Here is a 10,195-nt window from a genome sequence, read left to right as displayed (position 1 = left end):
GTATCTGCTGCGTGTGGTTGGTCTGGACATAGCACTGGCTCTGTGACATGTGGGGAAGGACAGCTGCTAGGCTGGGGACTAGAAAGCAAACTGAACAAGGGAAGGGGGCAGGAGAAGCAGCCCTTTTATTCACCCCTGAAAGAGGCCATTGAATCACAACAAAGGAGCCTCATGGGAACTTCCTGGTAGGAATGGTGAGCACAGTGGGGCCAGGGTATCCCAGAAGCCAGACCTGGTCAGGAAGGTGACCCCTAAACATGGCTACAGGACATGGAGGCTCACGGAGGTGCCAATGAGGCTGGGTAGAGGAGGGGCACTTCCCTAAAGTAGACTTGGATTCGGGATGCTATAATTAGGGCCCCTTCTCATTATATCAGCCTTTTAATTTTGGAAAAATAAGGTGATTTTCAACCCTGTGTCAGCCTGGTCTGCAACACCTTCCCCTCTCCCTTGACAGTGGGGAGAAAGCGTGCATGGGGTCAGTGTCTGAGTGTATAGTGGGGTTCCCAAGTAAGGTATGTGTGGGTGTCAAATGGAGGGAGGCAGAGAAGAAGGGGAACTGGCAAAAGTGGCGAGTGAGTGACGTGAACATCCTAGGGAGCAGCCTACATGGTGATGGGGAGGAGTCTGCACCACATGGGTCTTTGTGGAGGGCTGCTTCTACCCACAGGGACCATGGGAAGTGATGGGACCAGAACCAGAGGCCAGGGAATGTTGGTCCAGGCCAAGCCTCTGATAGGGAGATGCAATCTAACCTCACAAAGAGACTGACACACCTCAGATGCACTTGAGCTTCTTTAAGGTTCACGATGCTCCTTGTGGAATCTGATCAACTGTTGGAAACACGATAGGAGGGGACAGGGGAAATGCCTCCCCATAGATCCTTCTTTCCTTTCTTCAAGCCACATGGCAAAGGGTCTCCAGCTACCTTCTTTGAGGAAAGGTGGGAAGTAGGGGTGGGGTGACAGTGCTGCGGGAGAATCAGAAATCAGAAACACAGCTTCAGGTCTGTCTGAATGCTGACCTGCTGGTCAGAGACCCTCTACTGTCAGAGGCTCTCTGAGGACCCTGGTCTCCCAGTCAGGAGGCCATGGCACTCCCCGTCCCAGATACAGGGGGTGCCTAAGAAAGCCGAGCCATTTCTTGGGCTGAAAGATTCAGGAAAGTGTCTCAAGGCAGAAGGGAGGCTTATTTTGATTTATACTTAAGACAGGCTTCCTGCCAGACCACTTATTACATCAGCACTTGACTTATGATGGACCAAACACAGCCGTTAGCACTTCTCAGTCTTCCATCATCCCCAAGACCCATGGTAGGATTTTCAGTTCTGGTCCCGTCTTCTACTTTTCTACTCCTTATGAATAAAATATTGATCTGATTACAGGGGCTTTAATTTCCTCATTTATGCATTTCCTTTATTATTCTCAGGCATTTATTCTTCTACATGAAAATTAAAATCACTTGTTTAATTTTCAGAAAAAGACCTTATTGGCATTCCAGTTGGAGTTGTCTTTCACCTCTGTATTACCTTTGGGAGAATTTTAAATACTTCAAGAACACGTGAACCAAGGTGATCTTGTTTCTGAGTGAGCAGACTCGCAGCTTCAGAGCTACTGAGTAATAGTTAAAGCCATCTGTATTGCCATTAGGATAACAAGGTAAATTTCTTTCAGTGTTGCTATTTTCACTGTTAGCTTAATTCATTTCATAATAGAAAATACAAGCATTTTACAAAATGACACCCAGTCAGTGATTCTAAATGGCAAGTCACTCAAAATATATCATGTTTTAAAAATTCTAGAGGAATTATTTCAAATTATATCAAACACAGTGTTTTCTCTCCTTTATTACTAAAAACCCTGGGAGATGCCTCCCACAACATTGCAGGAGGAGTGACAGATGCTGCTCCCCTGGTGTCACTCCAGGGCCTGAGAGAGTGGGGAACCCAGGTGTGGGCATGTTTGGAAACTCCACAGTCTGTGCATCAGTAAGAAAGAGGTGGTGTGGGCAGGGTGGGCTGGGGAGGGTTGTCTTGGCCAAGTCTGAATGTGTCAGGTGAGAATTTTAGTCATTATTTGGCACAAACTCCTCATGATGGAGCATCTGCTGAAGAATCCGGTGGCAGATCCTAACCTGACCTGTCCAAGAAGGGACGATAGGATGTGCCCAGGCCCTTCCCTGTGATGCTGAGAACACAGCGGGACAATCCACGGAGCACTGTTTACAAGAGAGGACTCAGCCAGCTGAATAGTCCCTGTGAGAATTCACTGGTGCCTGACCTTCCTAGGGAAACGTTTCCATCTCATCCAAGGCAGCAGTAGGACTTACACCTAAGATGCGGGGCATGCCCGGGACAGAGTATTAACTTACTGTCTTGTACTTTCATGACCTGTGGTCCAAGTGGACTAACACATGCTGTCATCAGAGTGGGTGCCAGGGGCTCCTCCCTGCTCACCGCTTTCTTTCAGATTCCCAGGGTGCATGAGGCCCTCACTAAATATCTGTCACCCTACCGTTTGGAGGTTTGCAGAAACTGGGCTCAAGGGACATTGCCACAGCATGGAGAGTCCCAAATCTCTCTTGCTCTTTGAGGGAACTTTCTGAGATCACTTCCTCAAGCTTCCCTCTACATTCTCAATCATGTGCCGCAGTCCTGTCTATTTTTCCCCAAATTCCTATAAACTTGAAATTCAGTTCTTTAGCTGGTTTCCACAGTAACAACATGTAGAAAGCGTTGTGTAGCCTTTAGCTTCTATACTGGAGATTTTGAAAGTCACAAGGAGGGTCCCACAGGCAGCCCTGGGCATTACTGCACCAAGCTGACTGGAAGAGAGAAGGGTCTTTGGTGCCCTGGGAGCAACTGGTAACATTTGGAAATACCTTGAATACTCTAGAGTGACTTTCCCATTTTCCTTTTCAAACATGAGATATAGGCTCCAGTGAAGCCACTCTCAAAGTGTGGTCCCAGAGCAACAGCAATGCCCAGGGACTTGTGAGAAATGCAGAGGTTCGGGCTCCACCCTACACCTCCTGAGTGAGAAACTTTGATTTTAACAAGCCTCCCAAGTGGCTCTGATGCATGCCTGTGCCTCACAAAATGCAGAAAGGACCTGAAGAATCTGCTTTTAATATTAACTAACCTATGCATCTGAATTGTCCCAAGATGACAGCTTTGGAGACTTGGGTATGTTCTTTAGAATGGATTATCTATAGTCTATCACATGTCCAGTCTGCAGAACAAGGCCCAGGTTTCATTTGCTAGGCGCTAACATTCTATACAGTGGAAGTCAGGATCCTAAGAGATGGGAACACCCCTTGTCTCCAAGTGGAAAGGAAGCAGAAGGATGGAGCAAACAGATATGCATCCCAAATTTTGTCTCTCCAGGTTCAGGAAACACAAAGTATGTTACATAAAGATGTTCTAGTCACTTACTGAGCTGTGGCCTGGGGAGTGCCCTCAGGGGAAACGATTTTAAAACACGGATGTCACCGCCTGGATGGTGTGGCTCAGCAGTTGAGCATTGACCTACAACCCAGGAAATGGTGGTTTGATTCCCAGTCAGGGCACATGCCGGGGTTGCAGGTTGGATGCCCAGTGGGGGAAGGGCAGGAGGCAGCCGATCAATGACTCTCTCTCATCATTGATGTTTCTATCTCTCTCTCTTCCTGTCTGAAATCAATAAAAATATTTTTTAAAAACATAAAATAAGACATGAGTGTCACCTTATGTGGTTCTTTTTTTAAAGATGGGGGTACACCTTCAGTTTCTATCTGGTTTTGGTTGCTTTCTGCTGCTTTCCAGTATTTGAAGGTTGTAAGTTTCCCGAAGTTTATCTGTGGACTATTTAGTCTGTTATAAGCCACTCTTGTTGTTTTTGAAGGCAGACTCCCACTCTAAGGTTGTATTCTCTTGTCCTTTCCTTGGTTTCTTTCAGCACATAATGGATGGATCCAAGGAGAATGTGGTCTTTGCTGGGTAGAGGGGTTAAGAATGTGGTTCAGACTTCCAGGTGAAATGAGGGAGGTCTTAGGGGTAGACCAAGCCAAGCTTGGAAATCATCTTGACATTCTACCAAAAAGTGAAATTCATCCCTGTGCTCTTAGAAGTATTAGTGGTATTTCCCAAGATAAAAGAAATTCCACTTCTGCACAAATATGAGAGAATAGAAAAGTTCTATTACAGCAAAAATAAGCAAACAATTCAAGTGGGCGGGGCAGCAGTGTGGGGATGACCCCCCAGCAGTAAGTAATCAAGGTGTGAGGTGATGGAGGTGCGGTGGCAACAGCTCGTTTCCCATGAAAAGGAGAGAACTAGTTCTTCAGCTAAGTGGTTATGTTGAGGTTGGTCAAGCACCTTCTACAGGAACATCTGAATATACCAAACATGGTTCTCTTGTCTGTTGAATCTCTGTTCCTGGCTCTTCCTGGCATTTCACTTAGTTGGGTTCTGAGAGATCTGTTTTCCAGACAATTCTTTGTTCTTCAGTGGGCAGATGACAGGGAATAATTTCAGTCCTTCCATAAAAATGTAATTCAATGAATTTGCATTCATCCAGAAAGAATTCGGTAAGCCTCTCTAGCTATAGATTATCTAAGGCAAAGAACTGACTTCTCTGACCACATGGGTAAAATGAGCACCGTGGTCCTAAAGGCAACAATGAGGCGTAGAAGCCACAGGAGGAGCTTATCTGCCAACCTAGACAGAATCCAGAGGAGAAACAGGTACTGGGGAGACACAGAGAAAGCTTGGGGTCATGGTTCTTGGTTCCTGCATTCCTTTTCTCTGTGCGTCTGAGAAAGTGTTCAGAAGATAGGGAGCACCCATACTTTCTGCTTTGGACTTTGACAAATTGAGAATATCTCTCTCCCTAGTCAAATCAGTCAAAAGTCTACCAATTTCCAACAAGGAACTTTCCCTACACTTCCCAGTCCAAAAAGCCTGAGAGAAAAACAGAGAGCTCTGAGTTTGGGGAATGAGTTGTATGCGGAAGAGACACCCAAAAGTATGTGGGAAATATAGACAGATTTTCATTAAGCTTAATCTTCCTTGAATAGAAATGAAAACACAAAGGACGCAATCTTTAATGCACTCGCAATTACGTCAATGATGCTACTCTGACTCTCAACTTCAGCTCTGGCATTTTGTTGCTTTGAAACATAGAGTTTCTCCCTTTCTGCCAATTCCCTCTCCATTTCTGCCTTTCTCTTTTCCTTCTCCAATTCGTCCTCTAGTTTCCTGATTTTCTCTTCATACTCCGCCCTTAACTTCCTCTGCGCTCTCTCCAGCTCTGCTCTGTATTGTTCTTGTATCACTTGGATCTGTTTCTGAATCTCCTCCTCAGCCCTTTGGTACATCTTATTAGTGTAGAATCCCCCCTGGTTCTCCTTCACCATGCGCTGGACCAGGTCCAGCAGCTGCGCCCTCTGAGCCTCCTGCTCAGCCCCTGTCGCCTTATTGTTGAACACACAGTGGCGATTCCTGAACTTCTTCATCAGATCCTGAATGCCTCCTGGAGCTTCCTTTAAATAATCTTTGAACTCCATGTCTTCCAAGTCATCTTTCCGGGTGAATAAGAGAATCATGTATTTACTGGCTTTGGGTCCAAACATTGTCAGCATCTTCTCAACGGCCTTTTCTTCTTCCTTTGTGTACGGGCCCAGGGGAACCACCATGATCACAGCGTGAGGCTCCGGGGAGGTCAGGATGATGCAATTAATAATCTCCTTTTCTGTGTGAGCATCCGGTGTCTCGGTGTCGAAAATGCCAGGTGTGTCCACTACGACAATTTCACTCCCATTCCACATGGTGCTCCCTTTCTCACAGACCTTGGTCACGGATTTTGCTGCAATGCTGGAATAAAATGCTTTCTTTCCAAGGATGCTGTTCCCTGTGGCACTTTTTCCTGCTCCAGTCTTACCTACTAAGACAAGCCTCAGTTGTGAATCTCTGGGGTCTCAGTTTCCAAGCCCTGGGACATCAATAAACAAAAGTCACAGAGTTAGGACTGAAACTCCTACCTTTTCCTCTACAATGTGCCCACTCATCATTGCCCTTCTCTATTGCCCACTCGGGTCCTATCCCATAAGCAACCTCTCCACCCAGAGGAGGTCTGTAGAACCCCTGGGCTTGGCCTCCCTCCTGCAGGACTCGGGGAATGCTGGGCACTTCTCAGGAGTCCCTTGGTCTGCTCACTGTGATCTCTGGAAGCTAAGTGCTCTGAGATTAAGGTGCAAAATGGTCTAAGTGAAAACTCTGAGCCCCTGCTGGTGCCTCTTCCTCATAAGTTAATGAATAAAGTAACACAAAATCTCACTTTGGGGCATCACAGTGGAAGATCCCCTCCCTCCAGTTTATACTCAAAATGGGACTTTTCTTCTCATTTAGAAGCCAAGTCAGGAGGTGATTCTAGCCATCCCACCCTTGTAGGCGAGAAAAAGGCACTTGAGCAGAAAGATAAAGTGTTCCTTTAAATTTCACATACACGGTCATCGCATCAGGGATTTTGACTCACAGGAAATAAAATGCCTTACTTTTAAAGTTACCACTTTAGTGTAGAAATCTGATGAAGCTAAAGAAGGATCTCTTATCCTTTGAGACCACATAGATGAACCTGGAGAATATTATGCTAAGTGAAATAAGCCAGACAGAGAAAAACACGTCTCACATGATCTCACTTATATGTAGAATCTAAAGAACAAAATAGATCCGGTGACATAGAAGCATGGAACAGGCTGACAGATCTCAGAGGGAAGGCGGGGGTTGGTGGGTGGGGAGAGATTAACCAAAGAATTTACATGCATATATGCATAACCCATGACACAGGCAATAGTGTGGTGAAGGCCTAGAGTGGGGGGAGGGGGTAAGGGGTAGAAGGGGTCAATGGGGAAAAAAGGGGGATATCTGTAATACTTTCAACAATAAAGATAATTTTTTAAAAATTAATATGTTGAGCCTGGCCGGGCGTGGCTCAACAGTTGAGCGTCGACCTAGGATCCAGGTGATCACGGTTCAATTCCGGGTCTGGGCACATGCCCGGGTTGCGGGCTAGGCAGCCGATCAATGACTCTCTTATCATTAATGTTTCTATCTCTCTCTCTCCCTCTCTTTTCCTCTCTCTGAAATCAATAAAGATATATATTTTTAAAAATTAATATGTTGAAAACTTAAACCAGAAAGTATTGACAGTTCTCTGGAGCTACTATAAAATCCCGTGATACATAAATAATAATAATAATAGTAACAACAAAAACTCATGCAGAGTAGCATCAGTAGAGTTACATTTTCTTAGTGTCCCTTGGTGTCCACTTCCTAGGACAATGGGAAGTTAAGAACAGAACAGCAGAGCCTATCACCTGACTGATATTTCAAAGGTAACTGTGTCTTAAGTTAACACCAAATCATCTAAATAGCTCCTTCCCTGTTTCTATTCAGTAATTTTCTGCTTATCTCTTTAATGTGTCTATAAAGCTAAAGTCTTCAGGATTTGTGAGGCACAGAGTGGGACCATGGAAGACAACTGACAACCGCATCTGAGAGCCTGTTTCTCCCAGAAGGAAGAGCCTGTCAGCACAGCCCTTGACAAAGATTGATTCCTGCAGGAGGAGTCCTGTATGACCACCATCTGTCTCTGCTTTCAGTCGATGCAAACACCACCACCCTGACAATACTGCAGACATGATTATAAACTCCATTTTATTTTTCAGAGATATCATCACCATTCTCCCTTGATTCCTGTCTTCCCCTTACTTTCCAGGTCCCACCCATTGGCAAGTTCTCCTGGCTCCATCCACAAATCTGACTAGTTTTCTCCATTTAGTTCTCTCTCTACTAACCAAAGCTACCATCACCACCCATGCCTCAGCAGTCCCCTAACTGGTCTTTTCATTTCCATTGTGCCCTCTTCTGTCTGTTCTGTAAATTGGAATGATTCTTTAGAAATATCAATCAAACAGAAGAGAGATTTTGCAGAACGTCCCACTCTGGCTTCCATAAAATCAGTAGTTATTCCCCATCTCCCACACACTTTATGGTGAAACTGTTGCTAATTCAGGGATGAGCAAAATCACCCCTAAGGCAGTTAGTTTCCCATGTTTGAGAAACAGAATCCTGAGGTGAGAGAAGTAAATTCCAGAAGCTGAGGGTATTTGCCATAGGATGGCTAAGATGAAGGGAAACTGTGGGTGGGAGTTCAGATTATTATTTATTTAGCATCACAAAGGAAGACTCCAACATAAGGAAATCCTGAGGGCACTAGTTGATCATTGAGAGAGGGAGTAGGAAAATCATGGGAGGTGAAATGAAAAATCACCAGAGGCCAGCTCCAACACTGCAACAATTCCCAATGCTAACAGAATACGCAAGTCTACTTGACAGATTGGAGATTTGGCCATCAAGTCTTCCCATCTCTGTGCACATGCCTCTTTGGGATGTGGATCTGCACCTCCTCCCACAAGGTGCTAAGTTTGTTTCTCCGCGCCCTTGCATCTGGGTGGGCCCTGTGACTTGCTCTGGACAATAGGGCAGTGGAAGCATGATGCAAGTAGACTCTGAAAGTGCTCATGCTCTGTGTGGCTTGCTGTATTCTGCTCTTTGGAACCCTGCAACTGCTTTATGAAGAGGTTGGGACTAGCCTGCTTGATAGGGACACAAAGCCCTTTTATCCCTGTCACCCTGTCTTGCCCAAGAGCCTGCTAACTACCAGACATGGCCATGGGGCTATCCAATTCAAAATTATCCTTTTGCTGCATCTTGAAAGTATCATGCTAAGCAAAATAAGTCAGATGAAGAAAGGACAAGAACCATATGATTTCACTCACATATGTGATATAAAATATAAATCAACCGGCGAACAAACAAAACAAACAAACAAAATCATCGTCACAGGCAAAAGTATGGTGGTTATCAGAGGGAAAGAAGAGTTGAGGGGAGGTCGAAGAGTGTAAAGGGGGTGAAATATATAGTGATGGAAGGAGACAAGGTTTTGGGTGGTGAGCATACAATGTTAATACACAGGTGATGTATTATAGAATTGTACACCTGAAACTTATATAAGTCTATTAACCAATGTCACCCCAATAAATTTAATCTAAAAAAAACACAACATTATCCAGTTGTGTACTGAACCACCCACTTACCACATCTGTGCATGAGCAAATCTGGCTGAGATAAGGCCAGATGGCCTAGACCCAAGAACTGCCCAGTGACCTACCAAATCCAGAGCCAAATAAATGGTTGAGGTGTTAGGCTATTAAATTGTGGTGTGGTGTGGTGGTCTAGTGTGGTACAAAACCAGCAAAAGTTCAACTGATATTGTAGATTCCTATAAATAAAATAGTAAAAGGATGGTTAAGTGAGAAGCTGAGTGAGCCAGTCTGTTGACTTTGTTGGTCATAGTGAGGCCACCTGAACAGGGAAATGAGGGACTTGAGGGAAAGATCAATTCCTCTCATGTTCCTCCTTCCCAGTCCTTTCTCAGGCTCAATAGAGGTGCAGAGAAACAACCAGAGAGGCTCCAGCTTGCCCTTCTGCTGTGTCCACATTGTAGGGAGTAGGAAATCAGAAACCTCATCCGCCTGGGCTCAGCCAGGACACTTTAAGCTCTCTTCCCCTTAGAGGTTAGGCTATGTCAGGAAGCGACCGTGCAGAGGGTCTAGAGACAAGCAAGAGCAGAGTCAATGAAGAAAAAATCAGAAATGGGGTTGGAAATATTTTGTTGTTGCTCAGATGGGGGCTGGCAGACAGGACAGGAGAACCCCCTTCCAGGTCCCGTCCCTCCAGCCTGGCCTGGGGAGTCCAAGCCATCCTCTCACATTGGCTGATCTTGGCCTCACTGAAGTTGAAATGGGTGATGGGTAATTGAGCTGCCATCATGGTTTGAATTCCTGTAGATAAGAAAGAGAATTCATTTTAGGAAAATGGAGAGTAACTGCAAACTGAAACCTCGTGCAACCAATAGTTCCTTCTTTTCCACAAACTTGCTACTTGACTTCACCTCCTTATTTCCCAACACTTCTTCTCAACTTCCCCATGGTCAGTTTCATTCTCACTTGTTGCTTTTCTCACACAAACATGAATGTTTCAAGCGATTCCTCAGCTCTGGTTCTGGGCGCCCTTCCCCCATCTATTCAGGGAATTCTAGCTTTGAATGCCATTTGCACATACTCAGTAGCCTAGACCATTCTCAGTGTTCTGAAC

The 10,195-nt window shown here is 45.2% G+C and overlaps 1 pseudogene; it reads right to left on the bottom strand.

The window, feature by feature from the left end:
* Nucleotides 1-4,188: 4,188 nt before the first annotated feature.
* On the bottom strand, nucleotides 4,189-9,868 carry LOC148092156 (GTPase IMAP family member 4-like; annotated as a pseudogene).
* Nucleotides 9,869-10,195: the final 327 nt, after the last annotated feature.

This window comes from Miniopterus natalensis, chromosome 10, assembly GCF_054644295.1.
Source record: "Miniopterus natalensis isolate mMinNat1 chromosome 10, mMinNat1.hap1, whole genome shotgun sequence".
Taxonomy (NCBI): Eukaryota; Metazoa; Chordata; class Mammalia; order Chiroptera; family Miniopteridae; genus Miniopterus; species Miniopterus natalensis.
This window is presented reverse-complemented; position numbering and strand designations above follow the sequence as displayed.